Genomic DNA, 22,922 nt, shown 5'->3' with positions numbered 1-22,922 from the left:
AGAAACTCAGGGCAAATACTCAACACTAACTTCACCTCTAAAACCCTTTTTTTTTTCCAACAAGAGGAAGTCGCCAATCTTTCTCATCAAATTGAAGATTGACAATGTGATTCATCCAAAGACTTTCTGAATTCCAAATAGTGCAGGTTATAATAGCACGAATCACTCTTATTATGTCGATTAAAAATAGCTCCTTATTCCATAGACAATGAATACGAGGATAAAACAAATCATAACATATTCTCCAAAAAGGTCTTCAACACTATTGATTACACTACCAGAAAACCATAAAGTAAAATAAGCATAAATGTGAAAAAACGAGAAGAAAGATAAAGCCAATTTTGTATACAATTGTTTTGTACATAAGAAAAATTGTTAAGAACTGTTTTATTATGAAGGTTACAATAGTTCAAAAGTTAGTTACACTGCTCACAGATTAGTTAGTGGTCCAACTTGTTATTTTGCAATTGATTGTTAGAATTAGAGTCAGTTAGGAAGATATTTCTTCATGTGTATATAAGCATTAACAAAGGCATAAATCCAAAAGCTTCTGCATAAAAATATCCTCCCCTTTCTTCTCTAATTCCATGATTTAATTTTCACTGTAATCATCAATGGACTTTTAGGTCATTAGCTTCAATTTTTCTCATGGTATCAAAGCAAAAACCGATCCTAGTTGTGTAGAAGCATAGAACAGTCATTGATCGACTAGATAGAGAGTTTTTTTCTCAAAATTGATCAGAATGATCCGATCTACATTAGCCCATCCGACAGTTCTGGAGCTGTGTTAATTTCGATCAAGTTGTCTGGCTCTGAAAATTACGGATTGTGGAGTAGATCGATGCACATCGCGTTGTTAGGGAAGATAAAATATGGTTTTGTCACTGGAACTTGTAGCAGAGGTCTGTATAGAGATGAATTACATGAGAAATGGGAAACCTGTAACACAATTGTGTTATCGGGGTTGATGAGTACATTTAGTGAAGAACTTCTGAGTGGAATCATGTATGCTACAAGTGTTTACAAAGTCTAGGAAGATTTGAAGGAGCACTTTGATAAGGTGAATCGAATGAGGATCTATCAATTACACAGGGAGATTAACACACTTTCTCAAGGTTAGTGTTATCAGCTCTCGTCGCCTTCTATTTAGCTTATATTCCTTTAGAAGCCCCTGCATATGCTAATCATGTAGGTTAGTGTACATTCATTGCAATACTCAATCAAAACACAATAACTATCATGAAGAGTGTCCTTGAAATATAAGACACATGCGGGCAAATCGTAGCAAATGGGCATATAAATACGCCCAAGATCACCACCCCACACTTAGGCCTTTGTTCGTCCTCGAACAATCTCTCAACTATTAACTCATCATTAATACCTTTGAACTTATCTACTCCCATTAAAATCAACCACACCTATTCAATCATGTTTTTATAATCCACACTTTATGCAATCAATCAACAATTTAGTTCACCATGTTAGTTTACAAATCAACACCACATAGTCTCAATGAATAACTCATCACGGAATTTCCGGGGTCAATGTAATCATATTAAGAACATACCAACATCAAATACACCAAAATGTGCGTCATGAATGCCCAAATTATTACTTTGTATATCCTTTCCCTCATATAAACATCATGTTTGCACATTGTATTTCAAAACACGGTCTATTTTTCAAAGTTTGAACTCTCACTCTCACAACTGATGTTCTTGCATATTCTAACATACCATAGGCTTGCCTTTAGTGCACTTTAACATTCACAATGCATTTATCATGGAGTCAAGAGGACTTAACTTGGTTGTAATGTCGGTTCAAGGATAGGGAGGGTACATTTCAGATATAATTAGTGACTATTCCTCCTTAATGCACTTGTAATGTTTTTCAAACATCTTCAATCACTTCTCTTTTCTTTGGTGCACACCTCATAAATATCCTTCATTTCACTTTTCAATACTTGCCCTTTTATTTATCTAAGCACTTGTTTAGGACTTGTTCTTTATTTAAGCATGTTTTTATACATACAAGTGCCTTTTCAATTTTAATCATTGGCTATTTACACATCTTTTCTCTAATTTCATCACGTTAGACATTTCCACCCTACTTCACTTCTACCATTATGTTACCATTTGCTTATTGACATAGTTCATTAAGGACCAACTTTTGTATCAAACAAAACCATGGTATCAACAAAAAGGGATTCGATTCAATATGCGATTAATCAAGGAAATAAAGGTTAAAAATCTCAATGGGGCTTCACTAAGGATAATTATTGTGGAGGCACACAAGAGAGTTCAATTGGCTTATCAAAGAAATGCCTCAATCATATTCCATAGTTTACCAGTTACATGTTAAGCACACACGGGGTAAGTTCTAGATGTCATTCAATGCAAGAAACTAAGAAATACTCACCACACATGGCATCATGACATACATGTAAGGATATAATCAATTCAACATGCTCATACAAATCACATTGCAGTGTTTTCCACACAATTAAGCCCAACTTCATCATGACATACACGTAAGGATATAATCAATTCAACATGCTCATACAAATCACATTGCAGTGTTTTCCACACAATTAAGCCCAACTCCATCAATTTAGAGTCAAAACAAAGAACCTATGTGTGTCTTAAGGTTACTAATTCCATTACAGTTGCATATTCAAGTGTGAACTACCCATGAAGTTTGACTAACTTTTTAAGCAGGGTTTTAAAGTATCAAAAGTTCAGTTTCACAATCTACGAATCCTAGTGACTAATTTTCCCTTAAGACAGTCATCATCCATCCATCATCGGGAATAGTCACTTCTACAACGACTCTAAGACTCAACCAAAGTTAAACAAAATAAACTAGTCCTAGTCGGTTCAATGGGACTATCCTCAGGAAAAGAACTGGAAATAACAGCCGAGGCACCCACCTTAAAAAAGACTCGATAAAGCAGTAAAATTATTACATGGAAATTCATCTCTACCCCACACTTAAATAAAGCACTATCCTTAGTGAGCAAAATCAAAATAGAAGTATAGAGTGAAAGAGAAACTTCCTCAAGCCTTTAGGCCTCATCTCCATCATCATCACGACCATCCGCCACATCAGTGGCACCATCAGCCGCCATCAATGTAGTGTCAACCTCATTGCCCTCATCATCATCATTATCAACCTCATCATCCACAATTACTTCAACGTCGTCCAATGGCTCTTGAAAAGACGGACCCATTCTGCACATATATATTGCACTATCCGTCAGTGGGTAGCGCTTTGCCAACTACTCCATCTCACCATCAGTAACGAGGCAACCATCTATCTGTAGATGTAACTCTACCATTCTAAATGTCCAGTCCATCAAGCTATCATCCCTTGATTATCGATTCACACAGGAAAATAAAGGCCCACATGACATGTCTTGAGCTTTCATTTTGGTCAGATCTACTATGTTGAAAACCAGATAGGATCCCTAGGTGAGCACAAGTCGTGAAACTTTTCCTCAATTCCCTTAAACCTAAGGAATCGTGTCAACAAGATCTCATAAAAAAATCTCCACCTATTATTATTCTAGAACTTCATCATATTCTGTCTAAGAACGGACCCCACATTAAAAGGCACACCTTTCATCAATGTGTATACTTATACAACCAGGTCCCTAGTGACCTCAAAGGTATACTTGCATGACAATAAAACACTTCACACAATTTTTAACCACACCCCAGCCTATGGATTTAAATGAGCATAATCAAGGGTGGCGTGTCTACCCATGTACTTACTCCTATCCCACCTAGCACTTGAGTTCATCCCGCACGATGCATGACAAATATCTCTATAAGGGGGATTCTCTTTCAACCTAGGGTACTCAACGAATTCACAATGAGGGGTTCCCAAAAAAATATTTAGTACTTTAGTAGAGAAACGAATAGTCTTACCCCTCACATCAACAATGTTGTTGTACCGTTGCTCCATAATCTAGTTGGCATAGAATTCATGGACAAGAATGATATTATATTCACCTTGATCCTCAAAAATGTATTGCAGCCCAAGATTGTAAATTGTTTCATAAATTTGCGGGAATTCATATTGCAACCTTACTTCGTTGACATATTCGTCACTAAGGTATTTTACCTATTTTTGGCACTCAAACCAATCTTGATCATGGTGTTCCACCGCTTGTTTGTAAAACTTCCTAGACGGAGTTCTAACACTAGAAGACCCTGCGACATCTCCCTTGAGAGATCGCTTGCTGCCCTATCCAACCTCAACTTGCTTTCCCTTTGGTGCCATGTCAATGAAAGTATAAAATATGGGAAAGAAGGAAAAAATTAAAAATTTTGAGAGTGGTAAGGGTTGGGGTTTGGTGGTGATGATAAGAGAGGGGAAGAAAATTTTTGTTGAGAAGATGAACCGAATTGGAGCAGAAACTAGGTTAGAGAAAATTGGGGGATGAAACAGCTATGGAAGATTTGGGGATTTCGGGGGAAGGAAGTGAGTAGAAGATGGAGAGATATTTTGAGAGGAGAGAGGTAATGGGGAGGTGGGCATTGTGATAAGTGAGGGTGGAATGAAGGTCTTGGGAATTAAAAGGGGTGCGGTTTAAAAAATAAGGGCTAAGAGCTGGTGTGGTCCCGACCCAAGGAGAAATGGGCCTGGGGAGCTAGAGGCACGATGCACCAGCCTTGCCCGTCTGTAGTTTCCCTCTTGGCCCAGAGATCCTATAGTGCACCAACTTGGGGATTACCCTAGTGCGACACACCTGCAGGGAGCTATCTTTGATAGTCTGAAGTTGCTGGTCTGGCGCAGTGCGCCTGCAATGCACTAGCTAGGACCCTCACTAGTTTGGGTCCTGGCGTAGCACACCACCAGTGCGCCTTCCAAGCCAAGATTTTGTTTTTAACCTTTTATCATGCACGGGCCATTCGACTTGGTTTGTTCCACTTTAGGATATTCATGCACAATGACCACACTATGTCAAAGCTATTGTGGGTTGCCTCCCACCCAATGCCTTAGTTTTAGTCGTGGCACGACTTCTCTTTTTGTATTTTTTTGCATTTTCATTTTTTTTCATAGTTCCTAACTATTACAAATGATTAAAATTTAATCAAATTCTACCAAAAATTAAAATAAACTAAAAATAAATAAAATTAAAATAAAAAATAATTACTTGTTACATAATTTCACGGGTTGCCTCCCGTGGAGCGCCACATTTAACGTCGCGGCTTGACTCAACTTTGGATCATTACTCATTTAGCTCAAGAGCTTCTTGATATAGACCCGCATTCTTACCAAAATAGTGCTTGACCCATTGCCCGTTCATTAAAAACGTTGTTGTATCTTTGTCTTGAAGCTCTACCGCACTATGTTGAGTCATCCTCACAACTTCGAATGGACCACTCTATTTAGACCATAGTTTTCTGGAGAATAATTTATGTCTAGAGTTGAAGAGTAATACCTTTTGGCACGGAGTAAAAGTATGAAGGATTATGTGCTTGTCATGCCATCTCTTGGTCTTCTCTTTGTATAGCTTAGAATTCTAATAAGCATGGAGCCTAAAATTCTCAAGCTTGTGCAATTGTCCTATTCTTTTCCTGCCTGCTAGCTCTAGTTCAAGATTTAACTTCTTTATCGCCCAATATGCTTGATTCTCTAACTCTGCCTGAAGATGACACGCTCTCTCGAAACCATGTGATAGGGAGAAGTCCCTATGGGTGTTTTATATGTTGTCCTATACGCCCATAAAGCATCATGAAGTTTCCCAGACCAATCTTTTCATTGGGCATTCATTGTTTTCTGCAAGATTTGCTTCACCCCTCGATTCAGCACTTCAACTAGCCCACTAGTTTGTGGGTGGTTTGCTGACATATACCATACTTAGCCACAAGATTTTTCACTAAATGGTTTATGAAGTGCTTACCTCCATCACTTATGATCACCCTTGGGGTACCAAAACGAGTGAAAATGTGATTATTTATGAATTTAATTACCATCTTTGAATCATTCATGCAAAGAGCTACAACCTAGACCTATTTGGACACATAATCAACCGCCATACGAATGTATTTGTTTCAATCTGATGGTAGGAAGGGACCCTTGAGGTCAATACCCCACACATCAAAGATTTCTACCTCAAGAATATTGCTTAGTGACATATCATGTCTTCCAGATATAGTACCCAATCTTTGACATTGATCGCATGCTTTCACATAAACTATAGAGTCTTTGAACAAAGAGGGCCAAAAGATGCCCGATTGCAATACCTTGTGAGTCGTGCACTCTCCTCCATGATGCCCTATATAAGAACTTGCATGAAAACTCTCGAGCACTTGCTTGACCTCGTTTTCCAGAATGCATCTTCTTACAACTTGATCCACTTCTTGCTTAAACAAAATTGTTCATCCCAGATGTAAAATTTAACATCATGCTTTAGCTTCTTTCTTTGTTGAGTAGTTGCGCCTGGTGGTAACACTCCACTCATCAATAGATTCATTGTATTAGCATACCATGACACTTGGGAGATATCTAAGGTCATCAATTGTTCATCCGAAAACGTCTTCATGTATTTTTTCTTTTTAATGCACATGAGAGAGGTCTTCTAACCTCAAAAGATGATCAACCATTTGATTCTATGTACCTTTCTTGTCTTTGATTTCCAGGTCACATTCTTGAAGAAGCAATATCCATCAAATGAGCCTTTGCTTAGCATCCTTCTTGTTGAATAGCTACCTAATAGCTGCATGGTTAGTATAAACAATCACTTTGGTACCTACCAAATACGATCTAAACTCGATGAAGGCAAATACTAGAGCAAACATCTCCTTCTCAGTCAATCTATAATTTGCTTGGGCAAAATCATGGGTCTTACTATCATACTCTATCGAATGGAACACCTTCTCTTTTCTTTGTTCCAACTGTACCCACTACTACATCGCTTGCATCAGACATGAGTTTTAATGGTAGCTCTCAATTAGGAGCAATCAAGATTGGAGCTTCAATTAAGTTCTGCTTTAGCACGTCAAACTCTTTCACACAATTTTTATCAAACTCAAATTTCACCTTTTATCAAAGAGACTGCACATAGTTCTGGCAGTCTTCGAAAAATTCTTGATGAACCTCAAATAAAACCCGCATGCCCAAGAAAACTTCTTACTCCTTTGACAGAAATTGGAGGTGGAAATTTCTCTATTACTTCAACTTTGGTTCTATCAACCTCTAGTCCATGCTTTGATATATTGTGACCCAAGTGACATTTTTCCCAATTGAGTGCTAAGTTTGTATCTTCACAACGAGCGAGTACTTTATTAAGGTTCCGAAGACATACCTCAAAAGACTTCCCAAAGACAGAGAATTAATCCATAAATACCTCTACAAAGTCCTCTACCATGTCATGAAAAATAGCCATAATACACCTCTGGAAAGTGGATAGAGCATCGCAAAGTCCAAATGGCATACGCTTGAAAACATTTTGTGCCATATGGACAAGTGAAAGTGTTCTTTTCTTGAACCTCAAGTGCAATCACAATCTGATTAAAACCAGAATACCCATCTAAAAAGGGATATTACTCCTCCCCTTCTAAACGGTCAAGCATTTGATTAATGAAACATACATGATAGTGACCCTTTCTTGTGGCATCATTTAGTTTTTGGTAATCCATGCAAATCCTCCACCCAGTAACGTGGATATCAACACATTCTTTTCATTTTTCACCACTGTCATACCACCTTTCTTTGGTACACACTACACAAGACTTACCCATTTACTATCAGAGATGGGGTACACAATTATGGCATTTAACTACTTGTTCACTTATGTTCTTATCATTTCTTTCATTAATGGATTTAGCCGATGTTGATGTTATGCACTCAGCTTGTTGTCTTCCTCCATATAGACTTTTTGAATACATAACACCGGACTAATCCCATGAATATCAGACATCTGCCACCCAATAACTTTCTTTCTTTGCTTCAAAATTTTCAATGCTGCATCAATCCATGCTTCAGACAATTCTACAGAAAGTATCACGAGTAAAGTTCAATTGTTGCCTAGATATGCATACCTTAGGTGCGTCGAAAGATATTTAAGCTCTAATTTTGGTGAGTCTATGATCAATGATTTGGATGGAGGTCCCAAAACAGGATCTAATGGTTCCTCTTCGCCTCTCTAGGCTCCCACAAGTGCCATATCAAGATAAGTGGCTAGCTCTTGCGCTTCCGCATCCCTAAACCTGTCATGGACCACTAATACCCTTTCTAATGGATCTTTGGAAGCAATATAATGTGATTCCATGGTTAGATCCACAACAATGAAACCATACAACTCATAGGCAGATGGCAATTTCAAAGAGCGATAGACATTAAATACTTCTACATTATGATGAGCTCTCATGGTAAATGACTAACTGCTACATCATAATGCTTGCCCCGTGGCTAAGAAAGGTCTTCTCAAGATGAATGAAACTTCAAGATGAGGCTCAAAATTAAGACCATAAAGTCCACAAGAAAGATCATCGACCCTACCGTAAATCTACCCAATTCTTTCAACTTTTTGGGTAGTTTATTCTTAATTTTTGGATTGCACTCTTCAGTAAGTGCAATTTTTTTGTACTTAGCCAGCCTTCTCGTATTCTCCACTATCTCCTTCGCATACTTGGCGTATTTAGGAAATCCCTAGAAAATATCTACCAGAGGTAGATTAATGTAAACTTGTTTTAGGAGAGAGAAAGAAACTTATTGAATCATTCATCTTCATTCTACTTTTTAAGCTTTTATGGAACAGGAGGAGGTGGTTTTAATTGAGGAACAACCCTCTCAACATTCAAATTTTGACAAATCTCTTTTTGTTTCTTTTTTCCACTTACTAATTGAGTATATTTCTTCTTTGGAGCTAGTTCTTCTAATTGTAACCCACTTCTTGTACCCACATTATTCACTTGTTTTAGGTTGGGATCCGTGTCACCCGTAAGACCTTCTTGTGAATGGAAGTTAAGGTCATTAGCCAATTTTGTAACATACCTTTCCAAATTTTGAGTTGACATCTGGGTGTTCCTCAAATCCTCTCTAAACTTATCTAATTTTGCATTAGTCTTACATATCTTTGCATTGTTTTACTTATCTTTGCCATCAGCTATTTGAACAACTCCTCATTAGTCATACCCCTTGTTGGGCACCTTGGTTATTACCTTGTCCATGGTTTTGATACTGCTACCCATATCCTTGTGGCCTGTATTTGTTTAGCCCTTGGGTCTAATTTTGATGTTGATTTTGGTTTCCACCCATGAAAAGTTTGGTTGATTCCCCCAACCTTGGGTTATATGCACTTGGGGGTCCTCATGAGGAAGGCCAGTGATCAAATATCTCACTAGGCCAGTGATCAAATATCTCACTAATCTTTTAATTATATATGGAGATTTCAATTATTCAAGTCCATGTCGAAGAAGGATAATAACTGCCGCCTCCTTATCATATTCCTCAAAAACTTAGTATACTCGTATTAGGACATGGATAAATTAATTCACTCCCATTTGCACACGGAAAAATTAATTTACCGCCCCTTCAACTATATAAATATGCGTTATGCTTCCACTCTTTCAATATCAGCTTGTGATAGTTCTCTTTTCCATGAAGTTTTGGAATCCATTTTTCGATCACCTGATCTCTAGGTATTTTGTTTTCTGATTTTCTTTTGTGATTTGTTTAGTAGGTCATGGAATTGTTATTTTTTATGGATGCCATGCAATTGATAGTTATCATAACACAAAAATTTGATTTTGAGGTGTGAAAGGATGTGTTTAATGTCCCCACCTTGAGATCACTAATTTAAGGCATTATAAGATCCTGAATACTTGAGTGTAATGTGTGAAGGGATATATTTATTGTCCCATTCTTGAGATAACAAACTTCCAGCTTTATGAGACCTTGAATATTCAAGCATAAGGTGTGAATGGATGTGTTTAATGTTCCCTCGAGATCACTAACTTGAGGCTTTATAAGATCTTAAATACTTAAACATAAGGTGTGAAGGGATTAATATTTATTTTATGGATGACATGCAATAGGGAGTTATCATAACAAAAGAATTTCATTTCGATATATGAAGGGATGTGTTTAACATACCCTCCTTGAGATAACTAATTTGCATCTTTGTGAGACCACGAATATTGTAGCAAGCTATGAGTGGATGTGTTTAACACCCATGCATTGACATCACTAACTTGAGGCTTTATAAAATATCAAATACTTGAGTGTAAGGTGTAAACAGATGTGTTTAACGTCCCCGCCTTAAGATCCCAAATTTGTGGCTTTATGAGACCTCAAATATTCAAGCCTAAGGTGTGAATGGATGTGTTCACCGTCTCCTACTTGAGATTAAAAGTTTGAGGCTTTATAAGATCCTGAATGCTTGAGCTTAAGGTGTGAAAGGGTGTCTTTAACGTTCCCGCCTTGAGATCACTAACTTGAGGCTTTAAAAGATCCCAAATACTTAAGCATAAGGTGTGAATGGATGTGTTTAACATCCCTTTCTTAAGATCACTAAATTGAGGCTGTATAAGATCCCAAATACATTAGCATAATTTGAAGGGATGTGTTTAACGTCCCCACCTTGAGATCACTAACTTGAGGCTCTATAAGATCCTGAATACTTAAGCATGAGCTGTGAAAGGATTTTTTAATGTCCCCGCCTTAATATAACTAACTTGAGGCTTTATAAGATTACAAACACTTAAGCATAAAGTGTGAATGGATGTGTTTAACGTCTCGTCCTTAACATCAATAACTTAAGGCTTTATAAGATCATGAATACTTTAGCAGAAGGTGTGAAAGGATGTGTTTAACGTCCCCACCTTAAGATCCCTAACTTGAGGCTTTATAAGATCCCTAATACTTTAGCATAAGGTGTGAATGGATGTTTTTAACGTCACCGCCTTGAGATCACTAATTTGAATTTTTATGAGATCCTGAATACTTGAGCGTAAGGTTTGAAGGGATGTGTTTAACGTCTCCACCTTGAGATCACTAATTTGAATCTTTATGAGATCTAAAAAACTCAAATTATTCTCCCATTTTATCCACCCTTTTATTTTATTTAAAGTTTTACCTTCTTTCGTGCACCACTATAAATAAAAACTAACACTTTTTTTTAATGTAGCTTGAACAATGGTTTTCTTTCAGTACTACACTTTTCCATCTTCTAAATTCAAATATCTCATCATTGGAATGAAGTGTAGCAAGCTGGAGACCAAGCTTTTGATCCAAAATTCTTTAGTTGGTCGTTATGTTGTTCCATGACCGTAATCGAGGAACACGCTTCATATGAAAAATTGGACCTTTGAATACGACCAAAAATCTAATAAATCATCCAAAAGTGTGGTATGTTGAGAAATCAAATACTCAAGCTATAAATATCTTGAGCACTCTTCCAAATTTAGGCCGTCTCATGATTCAAGAGGAATTATTGAGGAGACAACATTGCGTTTAAAGGTGAATATCATTGCATTTTGGGATACTGGGAATGGTAAGAAGCTGCACTTAGAAAAAATGGGCAAAGTTTAAGCAATGTTAACATCCGTGATACTGTATTTCCTTCTCTTATTTACTTATGATCTAAACTCCAGTATTATACAAGCCTTTTGGAGGCTTGGTGTCCCCAAACAAATATATTACTTACATTTATTGGAGCAGCGTCCATATCTCTTTGGAATTTGCATACTCTCGTTGGCTTGCCAATTAGTAGAGTCCCTCACGAAGAAGTGGTATCTAATGCCACAGAACTTATAGGTTTTGATGACAAGAAAAAAATATTTTCTTCCTTGAACTTGTTAGTATTTGTTTTTTGCCTTTCATCATTTTAAAGAGGAAAATAATGGTAATATAGGGGTCTCCTTTAGTGAATGGATACAATTTTGGTGCAAGAAGGATCTCAAATATGTTCTAGCTCCCACAAGAAAGAGAAGTATGCTTGACACCTATCATCTACACATAATCCAACAGGCGAAATACTAACCAAGATAAACACATGATTAAGTGCTCAAGAGACGGTATTTTCTAAGCTTGGAGCAAAACACCAAAAACATGAGACTTCTATAATGGCCTTTTTGTCATGTTGGTTGTGTGCATTTGTAAATCATTTGAAGAAGGGAATTTCATTTGGCCTGAAACTTTCATGGTAGAAANGGATTTTGAGATATATGGAAATTACAATTTTAGGTGTTTTCGAAGCACATTTTCGGGCAATTTTTGGGGTCGTTTCAAAGGGCTAGCCTTATGGTCCCAGTCTTAGAGAGCATCTATCATGGCTTAAATAAAATTTCAAATTCTTCATAGTTAGACCATAGAAAGTTTTTTCCCCATTCATATATGTTTATAGTTTTCTTGCTTATTACTTCAAGAAATACTATCCGTTTACTAGTGGGCATTCTTTCCCACGAATGATGATATATTTGGGGAAGGTGGTGCAAAATATTTTGACAAAGACGAGGCAAAGAAGCATGTTCATCGAGGAGATAACATTATATGGAATGCAACCATGCTTATTAGGCCTCACCTAGCCTATTATACTGATGATAGCCAAACACCAAAGTTAGAGTCAGCTTATTTTATGTTCCTTTGTTTCAATTATTTCCCATTGAGGAGGGGAGGTTCCTTTGTTATTGAGCCATATAGTCTGCACCGATATAATCACCAATTTGGTTTCCATCAAGATATTCCTGACTATTTAGAAAATGATATTTGTGCTGAGTTGCTCGATGATGGCCTTAGATATCGACGTATTTTCATATCACGTGATACTATGTCTAAAGCGACATTTCATCCTGCGATAACATCCACGAAGAAGCTTCACTCTACCCGATATCCATCTTGGTGGGAGTGATCCCATGGAATGTTTATTGAGGATAAATTGGATGTTTAGGTGGAGAAAGTTGGGTCAAACTTTTTTACCCTTTTAGAGGATGGAAGTCAAGACATCAAGAAAACACTTTCAAAAATTAAGATACACTTGCTCCCCAACATCAAAGTAAGAAGCTTAAATCCTCTAAGGTATCTAAGAAAGAAGTAGTTCATACTTCTACTAATATAGAGAAATGTCCCCAAATTCTTTTCTCTAGTAAACAATCCTTACAAGAAACATGCAAAAACAACAATGATCGATGTTGGAAGAGGCAAAGGATTGACTCAACATGGGCTGGAGCTATTGATTTAGAAGTGGTAGAAGTCCAAAGCATTGATAGTCCTTCAAGAGCATTAAACTTTAGAGTGAAAAGGTTTTGTTTTTTATTCACAAATCTCTTATCTTTGAGTGATGAATAAATGAATTTTCTAACCCCCCTTCTTTTATCTGTAGGTCAAAACTATTGAACATCTATAACACCTCAGAAATTGAGAAGTTAAAAAGAAATAGAAAAGTGTAGTTTTTTTGCATTGACCCTGTGATCTACAAGACAGACCTACGGACCGTAGGAAATTCTATGGCCGTAGGAAGGGAAGCATAGAACTGGATTTGATTTTTTTGAATTTGAAGTTTCTGAAGTTTGACCTACGAATGATCATGATAAGATGTAGGATTTTGGACAAGTTTCGTAGGAGTGATCCAAACTTAGTAAACTTTTTGGGTTAAAGGTTAGGTCTAAAGATAGGGTCTACAAATCGCAGAGAGTTAGAAGGCTTGTAGAATGGTGTCATAGGAAGTGAGTGCTCTCGAGTTCTTACTAAGCTGAATGGAGCAAGGACAAAAGACATCATCTACTTCTCATGACCAAACTTTAAAAGGGTTGACTCCTTATTCAAATGAGTGCTCTTGAATTCTTACAAAGCCGAATGGAGCTATGTATGTCCTCAAAGGAAAATGCGTTGTGTTCAACCACAAAAGGAAGTACATCTTGGGCCTTTGGGAAGAGATTTGTGGCAGACTTTCTAGAACTTCTCCGAATTCTATTTCATCTTACAAAGAGAATATTTATGAGATCTTCAACAAGATGAGTGAGATGAATTTATTAGATCTTTCACAATTGACCTTGGTGGATTCTCTTTTCGAGCTTGCTACTTCCTATGGTCAAGAGCACTCTATTTTTTTTAAAAGGCTAAATGGTCTGGTGGACCTTTGTACTTGTACTCGTTTGTATTGTAAACCCTTCTACTTACCCCTTTGTCATCTGAACCCCCGAACTCATTTAAACTCAACCTGTTGAACCCTTTCAACTTATCGTGACTCTCAATCGCGCTGATGTCACATTCCATGTCAGATAAATTTTGCCACATCATTTTTTATTTTTATAATAATTTCTTTTTGGACAAAAATTCTAAAGTTTTGATGCAAATTGTACAAAAATAAAACAAATTATTCTTTTAAATTAAAATTTTGGGTCTCCCTAGATCAGCTGCCATTTTCACCGTGAAATGGCCCAATCGCCGGAGAAAGTTGCAGCTGCCACCTCCTCTTGCCGTCGAGACCACAATACTCTCTCCCTCATCTGTCTCCATCTTCGTCGCACATGATATTACAATTTGAAATTACATCTGTCTCCATTCACAGCCTCATTTGAGCTTACAATTTCATCAAAACTGATATTAACATCAATAGAAGAAAACACTCAAACCTTACTACTCCTAATAATAAACTTGACACCAAAAAACTTGAAATTGAAAAAACAAAATCCAAAGCTTGAAACAAGAAAGATCAAGAAATATAAAAATTTCAAAGTTGTATCTACAATTTAAAAGAGAGATAAAATTTTGACTTTTTTAAAAAAATGTTTTGCTTCTAAAGAGATAAAAAGAAACAATTAGTAGCAACAAAAATAGTTCTTCAATTTCGATCTGAGCTTTCAATTTGGAGAAGTTTTTTTTCTTTCGTTTCCAATTATTTTTGTTGTTGAATTTTTTATGAATCTGTAGTTTTCATTTGAAACGTGAAGGAAAGTGATATTGCAAGAAAAAATAATAAATAGAGAGGATAGTGATATAGCATGAGGGAGATCTATTATTTTTCAAAAAGGGTGGGTGGGTGGGTTTGAATTAGAAAGGGTTTTTTTTTTCTTTTTTTTTTTGCCTTTTTTTAAGGTAGGTTATTCTTTTTTACTTTTTATTTAATTTTAGCAACTTTTTAAATCAATTCACGCTCTTATTTCACGTGTGTAACAGACATTTTTCTAACTCAGCTAAACTAATGCCACTTAAGACCGGTCAATGGTCAAAGGGGCTTAAAATTTCTATTTTGTTTGAGTTGAAGTGTCCAGTTGAAACTTTGTGGAGTAGAAAGGTCCAATTTACAATTCGAGTCAAGTATAAGGGTCCATCAGACCCTTTTGCCTTTTTGAAAAAGGCGCATGAAGATAAGAATATGGACTTTCTTTCCAATTCTAAGGAACATCTTGAATCATTAAGGTAGAAGAGGGTGAGAAGCAATGGCGAAGCCAGAATTTCAACTAAGGAGTGTCAAAATATAAATAAGTTAAATTGTGTAGAGGTCGAGGAGTGTCAATATGTAATATATATACACATAAAAATATATTTTTTTCTAGCTATGCAGTATAATTTTCTGATGGAGGGGTGTCGATGTGTCAATCGACACCCCTCAATTGTATGTGGCTCCGCCACTGGTGAGAAGGCAAAGGAATTTCTTCTAAGATGAAATCGTTAATGGAGGTTAAGCAAAAGCTAGCAACTCTACCTGGAGAGCGAGAAGAACTTGAAGTTGTTTTAGAAGCTGCTAAAACGGGGGTTGAGGAGATTCAAGCCAAGATTTTAGCTACCAAAGATAAGATATCCTTGTATGAAAACATGGATTTATTAATGGCTGATGATTCAATTCATTTGGAAAAGAAAGGAGAGCAGTTGGAGGCAAGTCGTCAAGATTTGACCAACTACAAATTACGTGTCGATTACGTTTAGATTAAGTCAAGATTTGACCAACTAAAAATTACGTTTAGATTAGGATATTCTTTATCTTTCCATTTTTTTATTTCCTTTAGAATTTAATTGATATTTTTGACAATTTTATAATAATAAAGTTCCTTCTTTTTCTTCGTCTCATATCATGCATTTTTATTGCATTCTCCAACTTGAATTATTTATTTATTTTTTATAGAAAGCTTTTCAAAAATTAAATTAATTCCATATTTTGTATGCCAATAAGAATGAAAATAGTTGAAGTTTTGTATTTTAAGTTTGGGCATTCAAACTTGACTTGTGAATTTTGCGAAATGTAACGCTTCAACACGTAACAATGTTTGAGAACTTGAACTTGCAAATTCGAACAATTCGAAGACATCAAATAGCAATTTTCTAGAACTTGAAGACTTCATTTCGTAAACTTGTTTGACTTGAGAGTCTAACTTGCAAACTTAAAGAATTTGAAGACTTCAACTTTCAACCTTGGAGGATTTGAAAACTTTAACTTGTGAACTTGAAGAATTTGAAGACTCCAACTTGCGTACTTGGAGGATTTGAAGACTTTAACTTGTATACTTGGAGAATTTGAAGACTTCAACTGGGAAACTTGAAGAATTTGAAGACTTTATCTTGCATATTTGGAGGATATAAAGACTTCAACTTGTTTACTTAAAGAATTTGAAGATTTCAACTTGAATATTTGGTGGATTTAAAGACTTCGACTTGTATACTTTCGAATACTTCTGTCATGCCCCGAAGCTACCCCAAGGGCGTAAACACGGGACCTAGGGTCACGAGTGACCCCAAGCTAACCCTGCTGGTATATCATAAGCATACTTATAGATTTTCTAAAATAAAAATTCTGTGTGGAAGCTTAAAACATGATGTAAACTGATATGATGGGGAATACCCAATACTGTCTAAATATATAAAAACTGAGAGTTTAACAACAACTGAAAGGTCAAACTCAAACTAAAACTGAATCTAACTATGTCTGAAATAAAGCCTCTAACTGACTAGAGATGCTAGTACATGACCAAGCTAAATCTAGGAAAACTAAAACTAAAGACTATGCATGATCTGAATGCTAAGGACCTAAACCTACATCACGAGAAGATGTAGCATAGAGTATGCGTCAGTACTTGAAAGGTACTGAGCATGCATGATAGAATAAAACTGAACAATATACATAATTGAACAAAGCATACTAAGCAATGATATAAGATGAGCATGATACTATACTGTAAATACTGAATATGAACTAAACTAAATGCAATGACCAAATTTATAACATGCTGAATCTGAATACTCAACTGTAATTGATAACCTGGTCAATGGATTAGAATCTAACTGTGGGAGCTACTAATAACTGACATAAAACCACGTGAGCTAAACGTGGAGTCCGATGTAGATACCCCATCGAGAGGACCCAATATACCTTGCCAGAGGTATAGAGGCATGACTGACGTGATCACTAAATTGGTGCCCACAAATGGGACTTATAACCTATGGGGACACGCAGTTCTGGGACTATGAGGGTGACTGACCCTAGTCCAACTCGGTATAAAGCCTACTCCCAACTGAATATGTGTAAACTATAACACAACTGAAGTAAACTGGATAGCTCAATAATTTGACAAGAAAATCTGAAAATGCAACATTTATTTTTGATAATGAAACATTCAAAAACTGAGGCATGTATATCTGTTTATCTATCCTAGCTACTGTAATTCATGAACTAAAAGAACTACATAACAAGGGTTATGAGTTTATGCAAGAATCTACACAAAAATGATACTAAGACATGATAATCTGATTAAGAACGTTACAATAAGTAAATCATAGTAATTAGCTGAAATTTTAGAAACCCTAGGTCTAGATAGTATGGAGGGAATCAAGAATCTGACTGAATTCTAGGGACCTAATTGGTTAAAGGAACCCACTAGTGAAATCCCACATACCTGGTGACAAAATTCACAGAGAAATCTTTCAATTTTGGGGCTGGAACTGAAGAAAACCTTGCTGCACTTTCTTGAGGACTTCTCGACTTTTCTCTCTGCTTGGTTCTAAGTTTCGCCTAATTTTGGTGAATGATCGATTAGGGTAAGTTCTAATCAAGTCACTAGGCTAAAACTGACCAAAATCACCTAGTTTAAGGGTTAAACGACCTAATTTAGGGGTTTACCGCATAGGGAAAATACCAGACGACGACTGACTTAAAAGTCTGACGCAGCTCACCATGGCTCCTCTGACGTACCACCATAGGGACCACAGACCTTCAAGATGGTCGTGGTCCTTGGGCTAGTAGCTAATGGTTTCTGGGATGAGCTTCCACGGGTGCCACCAGGGTCCGTCGTCAAGACTATGGTATTCTGATGTCTGGGCCCGGTGGATTGTGCTTGGTTTCCATGAGCGCTAAAGAGGCCTGTGAGGTGGTCCACGTCACGGGAAGGACTCCGTGGTCCACCTCTGCTGGAAGGGTGCTGAGTTCACGAGTACGTCAACGGACCGTGGTCCCTCTCACAGTCTGTGAACCCTGCCGTGGTTCACTAGTTCTGGTGTTTTTCTTCTGCATTTTCTAAGTCTGGTTTTCGAGGTGTTACAATTTCTCCCGCTTGGGAACATTCGTCCTCAAATGAAGTCTAAACTAGCTGGATAGGGAGGGAAAGAGCTACAAACCCTATCACTAAGTACTAGAAACTGATTTCTTATTGAACTAAGTTCCAAGAACATGCAATTACACTGAAAATGCAACTATAAACTGAAGGAACATGATACTAAGATTGTCACGCCCCGAGCCTACACCTTGGGCAGAATTGGTACTCGATAATCATTGTTGGCCTCAAGCGAACCCTTGGCCTAGATTAACTCTTAGCGGAAGACTTAGATAACACGAAGCAATATCAAAGGATAACTCATACATTAACTTAAAGAAATATTAGACTAGCCAAAATGGCAACTCAAGTCTTAACATAAACAACTGAAATGGAAAGACTAAAGAACTATAACTATCCGTCTATGAAGCCTCTAAAACTATGAGGGACGTTGGGACAAGACCCCTGATCATCCTAACAACTGAAATACTTAAAACAATATGAAAAGGGATCCTCCGGAAAGCAAGAAGGTTCACCAACTGACTCTGAGTGCTCAAGTGGATCAACAAGGCGCTAGATGCTGATCCTGGTTACCTGTAGCTTCATCATAAAATGATGCAGTCTAAATGACATCAGTACATTGAATGTACGAGTATGCAAGGGGAATTCTAAACAATACATAAGCTTGAATTGGAATCTGAAAGAAACACTTACCTCAACTTTACTCAAACTCATGGGTACTCAACTCAAATGCAGAATTAAACAACATTAAGGATATAGTTTATATGAAGTTAAAACATTAAGAAACAACTCAATAAACATATATAATAAAGTAATATAACTTTGTGGGAGTTTCCCTAACTGACGATGATACACGTCTCGCCCACGCTGCCAGAGCTGTCCTATAACCTGTTGGGATATAGAACGCCTCAACTAAGTCGATCCACTAGTCTATGCTAAAAAGCACTAAGAAATCATCTAAAAAGTATGACCCTTTATACCCACGATGGCTACATGGTTTATGGAGATATTGAGCTGTCATGAACTCGTCCCAACATCGGTGCTCAATACTACTCCCAAAATACCCAGCTCATATGTTTTAGAAACAAGAACTCTTTCTGTGGTTTGAGATAATACTCAAAAACTAGCTCAAAAGCTCTCTTGGAAATCAATGTTTCCTCTCTTGTTTAAATGTGAAAACATTTACTCTTTGGGAATAATTAGTTCCCATATAATCTTTTTGAGGAAATGACCTTCATTTGTTACTCTTACTTAACTCGCAACTCAAGTCTTAAGATAAGTTTAAAACATTTGCGAAAGACTTCTTGAAAAGACTTTTTGAACTTTCTAGACTTGACTCTTAACTTTCCTTGAATTTGAATTTATGGATTCAAGGTTATGATTCATATTTATGGATGATTCCTAGGCGTTTAGAAGTCATTTAGAGTAGTTAGAATCAATAGGAAGTGTTGGTACACCTTAGAAGGACTTAAACAGGCTAAACGATGAAAAACTGGTTGGGGCGGAAGAACCTGGCACACTGCTGGCGCGCCACGCCACCCCAGCCCCCAAAGTTCAGAGACCACTTTTGGTGCACTTTTGGCGCGTCACCCTAGCCCTTCTGGCGTAATGGGGGCACACCACTCCTGCATTCCCCCAGGCGAATCTAATAAATTTTTCCTCTCATTTTCAGACCTTAATTCGATTAATTTTGATTCTTTTTCTCAATATCTCTTTTGATTCAGGTACCCAATACATACACACAAGAATCTAACTCAAAACAACTCTAATAATCGACATTAAACTCTCAAAAACTCCTCAATCTCAACCCAAATTCAAGAACGAAAGCAATTCAAGAACACTCATCAAGAACATTCAAACTTCCAATCTTTTTAGGACGAATTCACGCTGAAATAAACACGTTTTTCACGTGGGTGAACGAAACCAACGTTATGAAAGTCTCACATACCTCGTAGGATTGAATCCTTGGCAAAATCCACAACTAAAATCGCAAGAACTTGATGAATCTTGAACATTTCTTCTCCTTTCTCCTTTTGAGTTCCTTCTCCAAAAACCCTAGCGTGAATTTCCAATTGTCTAACCTGAACCAATTCAGTTTATACCCCTAAGTAATTATCAAAAACAAATTTAATTAATTGGGTAGTGAAAAGACCACAATACCCTTCTAAAAATATGGTTTTGACTTTCCTTATCTAGGTAACCCGACTTCAAATGGGAATATCTCCCTCATAAAAACTCGAAATTGAGAAAACTCGGTGGCGTTGGAAGGATAATTCAAGATATTTCCTGCGGTATCTTGTAGCACACCTAACTCATCCCGATCTAGGAGTTATGGTCATTTGAAGTTGACCCAAAACTGAAACTTAACATAATTTAAACAAATTTCCAGATTTTCATTCTTTCCAAAAATGACTTTCTAATGATAGCTCTTTCACTTAGAAAGGTGTTGCAAAGACTGAATCTACGCATGAGTAACTGAAAGACAGTAAAGGAACTATTACCTCAAGTTGGAATGGAATCGGAAGGAAAAAGATGAGGATACTTGGTCTTCATGGTTGCTTCTGCTTCCCAAGTAGCTCCCTCTACTGACTGGCTCCTCCACAAAACCATAACTGAAGCGATTTCTTTGTTTCTCAACCTTCAAATCCGATGATCAAGAATTTTAGCTGGCACATCCTTATAAGTGAAACTATCCTTCACAGTCACACTTTCCAATGGTACTATGAATGCTGGATCACTCACACACTTTTTAACAACGAAATGTGAAAGACCCGTTGCACTATTGCTAGTTCTGCTGGTAACTCTAACTCATAAGCCACTTTACCAATTCTACTCAAGATCTTGTAAAGACCTACATATCTAGGACTGAGCTTCCCTTTCTTGCCAAATCTCATCACCCCCTTCATAGGGGACACTTTTAGGAAACCCAATCATCAATTTGTAAGTCTAAATCCCTTCCCCTTACATCTGCATAGGACTGCTATCGACTCTGGGTTGTCTTAAGTCTATCTCTGATGAACTGAACTTTTTCCATAGCATCATGAACCGATTATGGCCCTATTGAGGCTACTTCACCTACTTCAAACCAATCGACTGGAGATCTACACCTACTCCCATATTCTGCCTCATAAGGGGCCATTTGAATGTTGGATTGGTAACTATTATTGTAGGTGAACTATATAAGAGGAAGGTGATCATCCTAACTACCCTTGAAGTCGATCACGCAAGCTCTAAACATGTCCTCTAAGGTCTGAATGGTACGCTCTGCCTGACCATCCATCTGTGGATGAAATGTTGTGCTAAGATTAACCTGAGACTAAGACCTTTCTGAAAAGACTTCCAAAAATGAGAGGTAAACTGAGGACCTCTATGTGAGATGACAGACAAAGGAACTCCATGCAACCTGATTATCTCATTAATGTAAAGCTTGGCATAGTCCACCACCGAATCTATAGTCTTGACAGCCAAAAAGTGCACAGACTTAGTGACTTTGTCAACTATCACCCAAATGGAGTCATATTGTCTGCGAGTATGAGGTAAACCTATAATAAAGTCCATGTTGATCACTTCCCACTTACATGTAGGAATGCTAATCTCTTGAGTCATACCTCCTGGTTTCTGATGTTATAACTTCACCTGCTGACAATTCGGGCATTTAGCCACAAAATCTTCTATATCCCTTTTCATGTCACTCCACGAAAAGACTTCCTGTAGATCACGGTACATCTTAGTGGTGCCTAGATGAATGGAATACCTGGAGTTATGGGCTTCTTGAAGAATCTACTGTCTCAACTCACCTACCTTAGGAACACATAAATGACCCTAATAGCAAAACACATCATCTCCCCCTTCAGAGAAAACCTCAACTCTCTTCTGATGAACTGCACCCTTCTGTTGAAGCAATATAGGATCACTATCATGCTTTTCCATAACCTCTGCTACCAATGAATATTTTGACCCATTCTGAACTATTACACCACCATCTGATATGCTCATAAGGCGACCTCCTAAGCGAGCATGCCTGTGAACATCTTTTGCTAGTTCTTTCTTCTTCCTCAACATATGCTACACTACCCATAGATAGTCTACTAAGAGCATCTGCTACTACATTGGCCTTACCAGGATGATAAAGCACATTCATATCATAGTCTTTAAGGAACTCAAGCCATCTCCTCTGGCGAAGATTCAACTTTTTCTAGGTGAACACATACTGAAGGCTCTTATGGTCTGTAAACACATTTATGTAACACCATACAAGTAATATCTCCAAATCTTTAGTGCAAACACTACTACTGCAAGCTCAAGGTCATGAGTCGGATAGTTCTTCTCATGAACCTTAAGCTGTCTAGAAGTATAAGCTATAACCCTACCTCGCTGCATCAACACACAACCTAGGCCGACTCTGGAGGCATCACAATAGATCACATA

The 22,922-nt window shown here is 37.3% G+C and overlaps 1 protein-coding gene across 1 annotated transcript in view; it reads right to left on the bottom strand.

Moving 5' to 3' along the window:
* The window catches only part of LOC125867126 (probable protein S-acyltransferase 19), a 1,047,372-nt gene that overhangs the window by 443,257 nt on the left and 581,193 nt on the right, over positions 1-22,922 (bottom strand). The window lies entirely within an intron of this gene.

The sequence above is a fragment of the Solanum stenotomum genome, chromosome 6 (assembly GCF_019186545.1).
Source record: "Solanum stenotomum isolate F172 chromosome 6, ASM1918654v1, whole genome shotgun sequence".
NCBI classification, from domain to species: Eukaryota; Viridiplantae; Streptophyta; class Magnoliopsida; order Solanales; family Solanaceae; genus Solanum; species Solanum stenotomum.
The sequence above is the reverse complement of the archived record's forward strand: the minus strand, read 5'-3'. Positions and strand labels throughout refer to the sequence as shown.